This window comes from Ambystoma mexicanum, chromosome 9, assembly GCF_040938575.1.
Source record: "Ambystoma mexicanum isolate Mex_15411 chromosome 9, UKY_AmexF1_1, whole genome shotgun sequence".
Taxonomy (NCBI): domain Eukaryota; kingdom Metazoa; phylum Chordata; class Amphibia; order Caudata; family Ambystomatidae; genus Ambystoma; species Ambystoma mexicanum.
The window spans coordinates 1,221,092,080-1,221,104,679 of record NC_090931.1 but is presented as its reverse complement, the minus strand read 5'-3'; the positions used below and the strand labels follow the sequence as shown (position 1 = coordinate 1,221,104,679).

The 12,600-nt window shown below is 41.2% G+C and overlaps 1 protein-coding gene across 1 annotated transcript in view; it reads right to left on the bottom strand.

The window, feature by feature from the left end:
- Positions 1-12,600, bottom strand: part of MAP3K19 (mitogen-activated protein kinase kinase kinase 19) — a 749,356-nt gene that overhangs the window by 668,593 nt on the left and 68,163 nt on the right. The window lies entirely within an intron of this gene.

Genomic DNA, 12,600 nt, shown 5'->3' with positions numbered 1-12,600 from the left:
GCAAGCCAATGCATCATCTATTTTAGAGTGTTATTCAATTCATCCAGCCCATCCCATAGCTCACAGACCCCCACACAGGTAGCGGGCACAAGGATACTGACCCATTTATCCAACCAGCAGACAGATTGGATCAGACTAGTTAAAGAAATTAAAAGTCACAGCACGAAAAACCGAGCAATGAAGGGGCAGTATGTCGCAGGACCAACCCATGTAGCATTCAAGAGGGGATTCTTTTCTTTGGAGAAATCAGGTACTCCTAAAACCGGGCTCCAGCATAAGGCCTGTTTCAAGATTGTATAGCAGATCTCATCCTCTTCTTCCCACCTGATCTTTTGGGGCTCAGCATTTTCAATTTGTCTGTCAGTCTGGCTGTTTTACTGGAAACAATTGGAATAAATCTATAGTAATACCCAATGAATCCACAAAAGGCCCTCAGATCTTTATTCGTTTGGACGGGGGGTGTTTCCAGGACGGCCCTCACCTTCTCCTGTTGTGGTTGGACGGTACTATTCCCTACAGAAAAAACAAATATGTTACAGCTGATTGGGCCTGTTTATATTTTCTGGGATTAGCGGTTAACACCGCTTTTCTTAATACTCTCATGATAGTGTAGAAGTGGTATAGATGATGTTCCCATGTCCTACTATGAATTACAATGTCATCTATATAGGCTCAGCAAAATTCTGAGTATGGTTGTATGATTGTATCCATAAGTCTCTGAAACGTTGCAGGAACTCCATGTAACCCAAAAAGCAGAACTTTGAATTGAAACAACCCTAAAGGAGTCACAAAGGCAGTTTTTTCTTTATCAGATCCATGTAAAGGGACTTGACAATACCGCTTTGTGAGATTGAGTGTTGACAGATACACAGCATTCACTGGCCTCTCACACCCAATCGCCTTGATCCTCCGCCCGCTCCCAGCACTTGCCTTGACACCCGCTGGCCTATGCCACCATTGGCTTGCACTTATTTATTTATAGGCAGCTGACCACTCACCTAGGCACTTACAGCTTCTCACTCCCTAGCACTTCCCTCCTGGTAAACCTTGCACTTATCCCCCAACCCCTCATCCCTTCTCTCTCTCTCTGCACTTGCATGTTCTGAATGCTTGCACAGCCTAGTTGGTCCACCTCTATCCTTCATTGTTATATCTCTTTTTTTTCATTCCTAGGTTCCCTCCCTGTTGCCCTGTGGGCGCTTTGAAACACAATTCACTTTCTGTATAAGTGCCTTACAAATGCACAATAAATAAATAAAATTACCCAGACGATCTATCAGATCATCAATACAAGGCATTGGGTAAGCATCAAAAGTAGGAATGGCATTCAATTTATGAAAAGATATACAGAATCTCCAACTTCCATTGGGTTTGGCCACCAACACGATGGGGGAGGACAAAAGGCTAGTAGAAGGCTCAATTATGTTAGCTACTATCATGGTCTTGACTTCCTGAATTATAATGTCCTCCCTAGCCTCAAGTAACCAATATGGTTTTAAGTGTACCACTTTACCTACTGAAGTGCGGATATGATGATAAACATCCTTCACCCTTAAAGGTTCTTTTAGGAATACATCAGTAAACTGTCTTATAAGTTAATATAGATCTTGTTTCTGGTTATTATTGAGGTCAGAGCAAATTAGGGCCTTACTTTCTGTGTCCTCTGGCAATAGACAACACAATATTATGGTTGGAGACTCTGTGGGATTTGTTTGGATCTTTTTAACAAATGAAAGTGATAGAATTGTGTTTTAAGGCAACAATCAGGTTGTGAGATAATTACATGGGCCCGTTCCTCTATTACTTTGTAGGGTTCATGCCACTTGGACACAAGTTTATTTCCTGAAATTGGCAACAGGACGAGTACCTTTTGACCTGTTGAAAAGGATCTAAGGGAAACCTTTTTATCATAAGAGGTCTTCTGTTGCTTTTAGGTTTATGGCTCACCTGTTGTTTTCTGGTAGTATTCCTTTTGGTGTCGTGCAAGTAGGGACAGTCCTCTCTGGCTGCCAGGACTCCCTAAGGTGAAACAGGGTGGACCGGCCACAGAGAGGCCAGTCCCCCAAGGTGAAAAACACCCTGAAGGGGAAAAAACCTTATCCGGAGGTAGGGTGTTTTGTAGAAAAAGGTTTCCGATGAGGCAGAGGTCTGGATACTCTGGGTAAGTGGAAGAGGAATCCCCAAAAGGTAGGATAATAGCAAGAGAGAGGCAGAACCCTGTGAGGAGATCTTGAGAGGTGAGGAAGGCAGTGCAGGAGAGGAGGAGCGAGGTAGGCTCTGTCAGGGACAGAGCGAGTGGAAGTCAGAAGCAGCAGAATGAACCGTGAACCGAAAAACAAGCATTATGGGGCAACAAAGTTTCAACGTGAGGAGCCGGTGTTGCATTCTGTATGTGTTTGTGGAGGGAGTGTCTCCTCCCCTGATTGCGCATGATGTCTGGATAGCGTGGTGGCCATCTTGGGGTTGGTCAGTATGCTTTCCTCATGATTGGCACAGTACGCAGCCATTGAAGAATTGGCCACTGTTGCATGTCGCCGAGTATGAACATAAAAAAGTGTCTAATTATAAAGACACTCCCGTCCCCTGCACACCATTAAAGCTGATACAGAATCAGTTAAACATATTTGAAATTTTACTGTAGAATAATCAATATTTACAAAGAAAGACAAATTAACAGAACTATTTGAAACCAGACACTTCTGGTTAACATTTGAATATTAATAAACACAAAAAAGTCAGTAAGGCCATCATGAAACGAAGGAATGAACAAATACAATATTCTTGTGATAAACTGAAGAATCACAAAGCTCTACGCGTTTCGGGGAACACCCCCTTCTTCAGGAGAAAAATGATCTGTAATCATATACATGGAGAATCCATCAGTTTAAGAATTTAAACATCATTTTTCCAAAGAAACAAAGAAATCACTAAACATGTAGTTTACAAATGGAAATATTAAAGAAAACAGGTCAAGGGCTGTCCACGTCTACCCACATAGATTCTAATGAATATTATACAGTCTAAACAGGGTAATGCATGCTATACCCATAAATACAGCAGGTGTGACTCCAAAAAAATGTCGCAGAGTATTTAGTGAGTGACGGGCTGGTGTCCAAAGATGCCAGAACGACCACAAGGAATGTCGTGATGTAACAGTTGCTCTTGTGCCTTGGTCATATGAGCCTGTACTAAAGATCTTACAACCCCCATGTATTCTTATAACCTGCTTGCAGTCTGGGAGAGGGGAATTGGAGCTGCCTCTCTCTCCTTCCAAGCTTTCCTCAACATATAATATCTAGGACATCCCCTTGTTCTTGTCCAGAAAGGAGGTAAAACTGGAAAAATCCTGTCGAGGCCTGAGGGGGTTTCCGAACTGCAAACAAGGCCCAAGGTATTATCTGATCCCAATTTTTCCCATCTTGTCCTACTAACTTTCGGAGTATGGTCTTAGGAGTCTTGTTAAATCTTTCTACTAGACCATCTGTTTGGAGATCGTACACTGAGGTTCTAAGGGTAGTGATGTGTAGCAATTCTTTAACTTCCCCCATAACCGTGCTCATGAAAGTCGAGCCCGATATGTTAAGATCTCCTTTGGAAATCCTACCCTAGAAAAAAAGGAAATAAATGTTTCAGGATCTGTTGGGTTATATTTGCTCTCAAGGAGAAGGCCTCTGGTTAAGGAGTGGCATAATCTACAATAACTAAGATATATTTATTCCCCAGTTTAGGAGTCTTCAGGGGTCCTACAATAGCCATACCAACCCTAGAAAATGGAACTTCAATGATTGGTAAAGGATTCAAGGGAGTGGGTGGTGGTATATGGGTGCTAGTTTTCTGGCAGGCTGCGCATGCTTGAATGAAAGTTTCAATGTCTGCATACGGTCCGGGACAATAGAATTTATTTGCAATATGTGGTTGTGTCTTAAACTGCCCCAGATGGGAATGGGCTATCTCTAGGCGCTGTGTAGGAGACAACCGTATCTCCATTCCTTACTCCAAGGACAAGAAAAGGACAAACCAGGTTAACATTTTATAAAAGGATGCCCGACAGGACTCAATGATTCAAATCTAATGAAGACAACCCTTCAAAACTAAATCAGAAGACCAACCACACAAAAAGAGGGTGAATACTTTAACTACTTTCTCTCCTGATGAACCATAGCTCACTCTATGGGGAAACATGTGTCAAGATGGATATAAGTGTAATCTTTATGAAATTAATACGGAACAATTTACCTTTTGGAAGAATAGACATTGTATGAAGAACAATACAATCAATCTGAACACAGCAGGAATACATTTAATTTGAATACAGCAATCAAGATTGCAAGTGGTTTATTTTGAATATACTGTGAGCGCACAATGGGTACCAAACTGTCATAACACTACGTTCAATTATTGCTACAGTCACAATAAAGGTACCAAAAGTGCAGATTATAGCAAAAAAGTCAAACTACAAAAGGAATCGCCCAAGGGAAAGAAAGCCACCAGTGACTGTTATCGATACAAAAAGCTATCTCTAATACCACCTGCTTATGACTTTCGGGGACCACCAACTGTGTTTCTGTGTTTTTTGAATGAGGAATTACCAGGTCCTCCAAGGTTGGAATGACCCGGTAATTCCTCATTTAAGGAACCCGGACCCGGACACGATTTTGGAGGCAGCCATGGCGCTAATAGCACCATGGCTACCTCCAAACTCGTAATGAGGAACAGTGTCTATTACCCCTGCTAAAACATCAATCCCAAATCTCCATGCTAATCCTGAATTTGGAGCTAGCATAATATATGTATCAGGGTGTGGAATCAACATCAAGTCCATAGGTATCAATCTCCTTTCTCCTGGGGGAATTGTTTCATCCCTACTACTACGGATATCAAACCCAATAGAGCCTTTAGTGGCTACTGAGTGGTCTGATGCTCTGGCACTCAACTTCTGAAATTTGAAGGTCCCCCAACTTGTATCGGTTGAGCTGCATCCCACTCATGACACCATCTAAGAAGGCATCATGAACAAGGAGACAGACAACAGATTCCAGATAAAAAAGAATCAACTTTATTAACTTGCATATCAGGATGGAAAAAGGCCTAACTTGCTGTATACTAAGGTGGGATTTGCCAACCTAAATGAAACCATGGAAAGTCTGACTCAAAGTTCAATTTAGGAATCTGTCTTTGTCCAAAACCTATGCTTGCCCTCACAACTATAACTATACAATGTGTAAGGATGCCACCAACCAAAAAGAAAACAGTGTTCAACACAAAATCCCGAGCTTCTTCCATCTCACAGCTCTCTTGTCTCTCCCTTTCCCAAGTTTTAAACAGTTCAACAAAGTAAAGTCTTAAAATCACCTTATTTAAAATTAGAATGCATAAAAATCTATTCAGGTCTCAGGGTTACCTTCCCCAAGTTAGGACTTGGGATTCCCCTCCCCAAGTTCCAAATTGCACAAAATGGCCTTGAAATGAAAGGCTTCAAATCAAGACTCAGGGTTCCCTTCCCCAAGTTCCAAACTACACCATTCCAAAAGAAACACACAATGGCCCTCATTCAGGGTTCGGCCGGTAGCCATGCCGCTATTGGCGGCATGGCTGCCGCCAAAATCGCATCCGTGTCTGGGTCCTCGGAATGAGGATTTACCGGGCCATTGCGAGTTCGGATGGCCCGGTAATTCCTCCCTCAAGGACCCGGACACAGCCATTACGAGATGGCGCGTTGTTTGCTCCCTCTTCCCCTCGCGGGACCCGGTAAACATGCCTGGTTTTCCCAGGCGTGCTTAACGTGTCCCACGAGGGGACCTCGTAATGTGGCGGAACGGGCTGAACGGCACCGTCACCTTTTACGGCGCCGTTTAACCGGTTCCGCTAGGGTCGTAATGAGGCCCAATGCTTTATATTCCACAGTTTGGTTAATATTGTTTTCAAGTGCACAGTTCAGATAATTTTGTAGTTTTTACACAGGTTGCAAATGTCTCTGTGTATCGGGCTGCAATGTTCTTTGTTTGCCTTTTCTTGTCACCTCTTTTTATAGTTCAGCATATGATGGCTGGTTTTATGATTATCTTCCAAATAGTGCTTCAATGTATAAGGAATTGGACAGGTTTAAACTTTCTTTCCTCTTTTTAATATCAACTGTTCAATTCTGTTGAGTAGTAAAGGTTTAGGTCCGTTTAACAGCGATGTCTTAATTCAATTCAGATCCATTGGGGGAATCGAAGGATTTTGATATACCACAAGTACTTCGAGATCTAAATATCCAATCGGACATTTTGCCGAATAAAGAATTAAAACCTGCATCTAAATTTGTGCCTCAGCTACCACCAGACAACGTCATTGACACATTTTATAAAGCAGTGACAGAAGACTTTTACAATCTGAAAAGGAAGAAACAACAAAGAGGATTGATACAAAATTTATCTCCAGGTGAATCCAAGGCCCTACAAGATCTAGCATCAGATTGATCTATTGTAATAAAGAAAGCTGAAAAACGGGGCAATATTGTTATTATGGATAGAACAGATTATTTGGAAATGTCTAGAAGACATTTGGAAACACCAGGCTGTTATGAGAAAATACTTACCAATCCGAAAAAGACAATTGTACATAAACTAGAGCAAGCAATTCAAAATTGGCATAAAAAGGGCTATATAACTGATAAAGAGAGAAGTTTTCTTTTAATCAAAGAACCAACAACACCAACTATGTACTCTCTGCCTAAAGTACACAAGGAATATGACACAATACCGGAAGGCCGGGCCATCCTAAGTGGTATTGGGTGGGCAACGGAAAACATTGCACAATATCTTGACGATATTCTAAGACCGAGAGCAAGCAAACTCAAATCATACTTAAAAGATACAACTGATGTTATCTGGAAATTGAAGACAATAAAATGGGAGGAAAACTACAGATTGGCAAGTCTGGATGTGAAGGCACTCTATACATCAATACAACACCATTGGGCAATAAAGACTATAGATCACACTTTTAAAGATGATTCATCATCTGTCTACTATCAAGTGCAAATGATAAAGGAGATGTTGGAACTAACCTTTGAATGTAATATTTTCACTTTTGACAATTGCTACTATAGACAAACCAAAGGTGTAGCAATGGGCACTAAACACGCCCCTGCTTTAGCTAACATATTCATGGGCTTCTTTGAAGACAAAGTGATTTATCAAGACATGGCATATCAAAAAGAGTTAATAGAATGGATGCGATATATAGATGACGTCCTGATCATCTGGGGTGGTACTAAGTCTGAATTTGAGAAATTGCAAATCGTATCAACAATAACTCACATGGAATACAATTTACTGGGACCAGTGATGAACACTCAATTAATTTTCCTGATCTAACAATTTATATCAACAATAATGAACTAAGAATGTGCACTTTCAGAAAACCTACTGAAGCCAACTCCACATTACATGCCAGCAGTTGTCACCAAAGATCTACTATTCGCAATATACCATCCAGAGAGTTTATCCAAGCAAGAAGAAACTGTCAAACTACTGAAACATTTGAAAAAGAATGTATACTCCTGGAAAACAGGTTTTTAGCAAGGGGATATTCTGAGGAATGTGTAAAATGAGCAAAAAATAAAAGCAAATAATTAACACAAGAACATACCCTGATACAAAGCATCAAACGACGTGATCAGCCTAAAGTGGGGTTTATCACAAAGTTCAGCAGCAATTACAAATCTTTGGATAGAATCCTCTCGAAACATTGGTATCTGCTTAAGCTAGATGAAAATATTAAGAACTATGTGGACCCAAGACCAAGAATAATCTACAGACGGGCAGAAACTTTAAAGAATAAATTGAGTCCCTCGCTATTGCCCGACATAGATAAAACTGAAAAAAACAACCTGGTTACATTCCTCCAATGATGGTTTTAGAAAATGTGGAGGCTGCACAATGTGCAAATATGCCCATGACAAAACAAATGTATTTAAGGACTTATACAACAATGAGGTTAAGATACACCAATCTATTAATTGTAAGACAGAATTTGTTGTTGATGGTATCATCTGTGCATGTAAATTGGTATACATAGGAAGCACAATTAGGGAGCTAAGAACCAGGATCCCGGAACACCTGGCAAAGATTGTTAGTCAAGACCCAAGCTTCCTCCTAGCCTGACATTGGCAGGAACACCATCAAATGGTGAATAAAGCAGAAATTAGATTTATAGGTCGTCAAAAAATAACATTGGGCAAAAGAGGAGGAAATAAGGAGAAGATATTACGGCAGGCTGAGGCCAGAATTATTTGCAAACTAAATTCGACTGTTCAAGGTTTGAATTCAGACAATGAAATGGTGTTGTTTTTATAATACATTTCTCTTTAGAATCTTCTTCATTTGTGCTGTACAATAAGAGATCATATCAATATTCCTCTGAGCTAATATGTACTACACAGGGTTGTACTAATATACTCTAGGCATGATCACGACTTCGGCGGTAACCCTTAAGTCCGGTGGTAGCACTAATACCGCCGGATTTAAGGGTCCGCCAAATCAGGGCTTCGGCGGATTTCGCCCCAGCTCTGAGCTGGTGGGAAATCCGCCGAAAATTCGCACTATTACCGCCAGCGGGAAATCCGCCGGCGGTAAGAGCGCAAAAATTCCCCATTGAGCCCAATGGGGAATGGGGCATTCCCGAATGGGCTCAATGGGGAATGGGGAATTACTTTACCGCCGAACTCGTGATCCGGCGCCATTAGCGCCAGGGAGTTCGGCTGTAGGGCTATTACCGCCAGCAGAATTACCACCGGCGGTAACGGCCAAGTCGTGATCAGGCCCTATATCATGGCAAGTTGCCAACTCGTCAGGTTAAAATATGTGACTGTGTTATTAATGCAAATTTATAATATTAAGAATGGAAAATAATATCTGGGCTAAGTGGCCCCGTATTTATAACACATGTGGGAGTTAACCAACGTGTTAGCATTTATATTTAATTTGAGTCAACGAGTCCTACATACCTTTTCAGAAAATAATATTATATTCACCAATTACCATTTGAAACAGGGCAGATCAAGCCTAATTCTGTATATATACACAGCAATTACAACCTAAAAGAGGGCTCGCATCAAGAACAATGTACGTAAACACTAAGAAAGGACTCTGGTTCAGAATGGGGTAGATTTAGTCTCACTCTATATACAGACACACTTCTCACAACCCAACAGATTGTGCGCATTACGAACACTGTTCGTAAACACTAAGAAAGGACTCTGGTGAGTCGGTCACCATGACGACTTTCAGAATACAACAAATACCTTGTTCAGACGGCATTCTGTGTCTCTAAGAAACTGCAGCACGAGATTGAACGCGAATAAGATAGAGATCAGGTAAGGGACTATCAACCAACCACGGTCTCTATAATTCTTAGTAAATAAGATAGAGATCAGGGATTGAACCCATCTATTGACAAGCTTCATTTTGACATTATGAACGGGGACATGCTTTCACAAGTGAATAATATGTATGTAAAATAGCAAATAATGCCCTGATTTGAAAAAGGCTGGTATAAAAGCCGAAACACGTGTTATCAACAAGGGAAACCACAAATAAAAATAACTTTTGGTTTTGAAATTTAAAATGTGGCACTGTCTCCAATCTGAGTATCTTTTGTAGTACCTTTATCTTGGAGTGGTTTTAAGTGGCTTTTCTAAACCACAGCTCAGAGAGACGCGACACGCAGAGCATTGTTGGTCAAGTTCAAAAGAAGTATTTTTTCACTAAACTATACCTGTCGCCTTGACAAACCATACCCACAAAGCCACAACTGTTTCATTAATTCAATTCGGTGTTCGATAATGAAGCCTCTTGCTTAAGGTTTGTTTTCTTTTCATATGGTATTCAATAATTGTTTGTTTTACTTTAGATGCATGATTCACTGTGCAGAGACCTCCGGAAACATGTTTTTAATAACACACAACCACTCCAATGCAAGATATTCCCTTTTGTTTAATGGTAGACAAATATAACTGCTTGTTTTGCTTTAACTGGATAGTTCGGGGTTCAGAGACTTTCGAGAACGTGTTCCTTACCACATGCGACCACTCTGATACAAAGAATTCTCCTTGCTTGTGTACTTCACATGTATACATGTTCGTTCCACTTTAATTAAGCTGTTCACTATTCAGAAACCTTTGAAAACATGCTTTGTGCTGGAAGCGACCACTCTGATACAATGTATTTCAAAAGAATGCTTAAGTTCACACACGCTCACTGGGTTTCTCAAGGCCCTGAAACTCACTGGTCGCTAAGGATGTCTAGGCTGCAGCGCAGATCACACTGCTTTCTTCCTATAGTGCTGGGGCTCCAGTTTCTGCCCCTCAGACACTCCTGGGGTGGTCCTCCGCTACAAGGGAATGAGCATGTTAAATAGAAAGGAACGGGGCAGCCATCCGGCATGACTCCCTTTGACTTTCCTGATCTGCTCCAGGGAGTCCCCACTCCCATACCATGCTGAGTGGTCCTCTGCTGCATGCATCGGCATCCTGGTCCTTTTACTGTCGACTCTCTCTGCCACTAGGTTGGGCTTCACTTATACACCTGCAGCCCCTTGACAGGCTGCAGGTGTGGGTGGTTATTCAGCACTGCCTGACTCTCATTAAAGGGACATGCCTGACCTTCACTATTCTTAGCAGGCATCTTCCTCTTCCCAGTACTAGAATTTTAAAAGAGCATAGTCTTTATTGCTCTTAGCTGTTTTTTTTTCTTCCCAGTACCGTCAAGAATCAATTGCGGAGAAATGAGGGGAACTGGCTTACTATAGCTCATAAAGGTTGGTGAAGGGTTGGGTTGGTTGTCACTATGGAAAGGGGAATATCATGTCTCAGCCAAGGGCACCCCACTCCCAGTTATCAAGGATCCTCCACCCAGGTGATCCACCCTCGCTTCTCCGCCTCCAAGGTCGGGATCCAATAGCGATGGCCTTTCCCAGGCCACCTATGCAGAGGATCCAAGGTGTCTATGAGTGAGAATACCCTCAGGTTTCTCACACTTGCTACGTCACAAACAGTACAGAGGAGCATTTTGAACACATGTTGATGTTGGCTGTCACAAAAGCAAAAGCCTATCTCAGCAATATATGCCAACATTACCCCACTTTCAAGCAGGTTCTGTTCGATCAGGTTATGAGCTCTGTCCCCCTCTCATGCTTTTTATGTCCAAAGAAAGTAATGAGGTTGTTCTCAACAATACATGTATGCATAAAGAAAAGGAAAGATCTGACTATTTCAAGGTGTACTTTCCTGTAACATGTTAAGAAGTCCTGAATAAATTGACCTACTTAATCAAATATAATTAATACGATTGCAAGTCTTTATTTTACAAGCATTAAAATACAATTTTTCATATGCTTAACAAAAAATAAAAAATAAGATTCAAAACAACAGTAGTGTAGGAATCACCATTTCATCATGATAGATGTAATAACTATTCAGAGAAATTAATCACATTCATCACCAGAGAAATTAATCAAATGAATATCCCACATGGTGACGTAGGCTGAAGTACTAAATCAAAATTAGAGTGATAGGTTCTAGCAAATAATGATTGCTGAGAGTTGCCATTGAATACTTTTCCAGGTATTCTTTACAAATTATTGGTTGTAGTGATAAGGGGGTGAATTCCATGCACCGAGTCATACACATTTCTAATCATTATTGAAGGAGACTAAGTAGGTATTACTCTCTATTTTACAGGACACAGGTGTAGGATCTCAGAACATGACTGTCTTGAGAGTTTAGTGAAGATATAAGGAGTGCAACGAGATTTCGACTCCACATACATTGTCAGGAGCATAATTTCACGCCATTCCCATTTATTCCAGCCCCTAAGGAATGTTTAGCATTGTGTGGCGTAGTCAGGACAGAAACATATTGGGCTATAAATAATTATGAAAAAGGGCACCTGGTTAATGCCTTACTCTGCCCAAGCGGGAAATATTGTGAGTAGAACAAAATTGAGTAAGGTCATGAGAGTCTTGCTGCTGAAAGCCGGATGAACACACTCCTAACTAAAAACCACCTTTCAGTGGTGGCAGTAAACTAATATCAATAGTTGTGACAAATATTTGACAAGACAATTCTGTAGGCTGCAATGGGGTTTTAATTAAATTGCAGCGGGTGTTTTCAATACACATAATCTGGAGCAAAAGATACCGGTAAACATTTTTGAGGTTAAGTAACCAATTTGTAGGGTACAAATGCTGAATATTTGTATCAATTTGTATCAATCTATTGCTTCTATGTCCACTGATGTGTCCTTGGGAAGGAGACCAGCGGACTTAGTGAGGTGATAGCACATTTAGCAGCGGACAATATGTCAGAACAATGTAGGGTTGAACAACAACAACACACAAAATACAAAAGGTCAACACGACAGTGTTTCAGCCAGGAGTTGAGCTAAGTGAGCTCTAGTGGAGTGGCCTTCATCAGGACAGGATGATTCCATGGGTGGAGGTATCTTTTGAGGTTGGATCTTTGGAGCGCAGTGGCTCGAGGGGAGGCAGTGTCTAAGTACACTGTAAGGATTTCGAGGTCCTTGGTGTGCCCGTTCCTATGGGTGGCCTGAAATA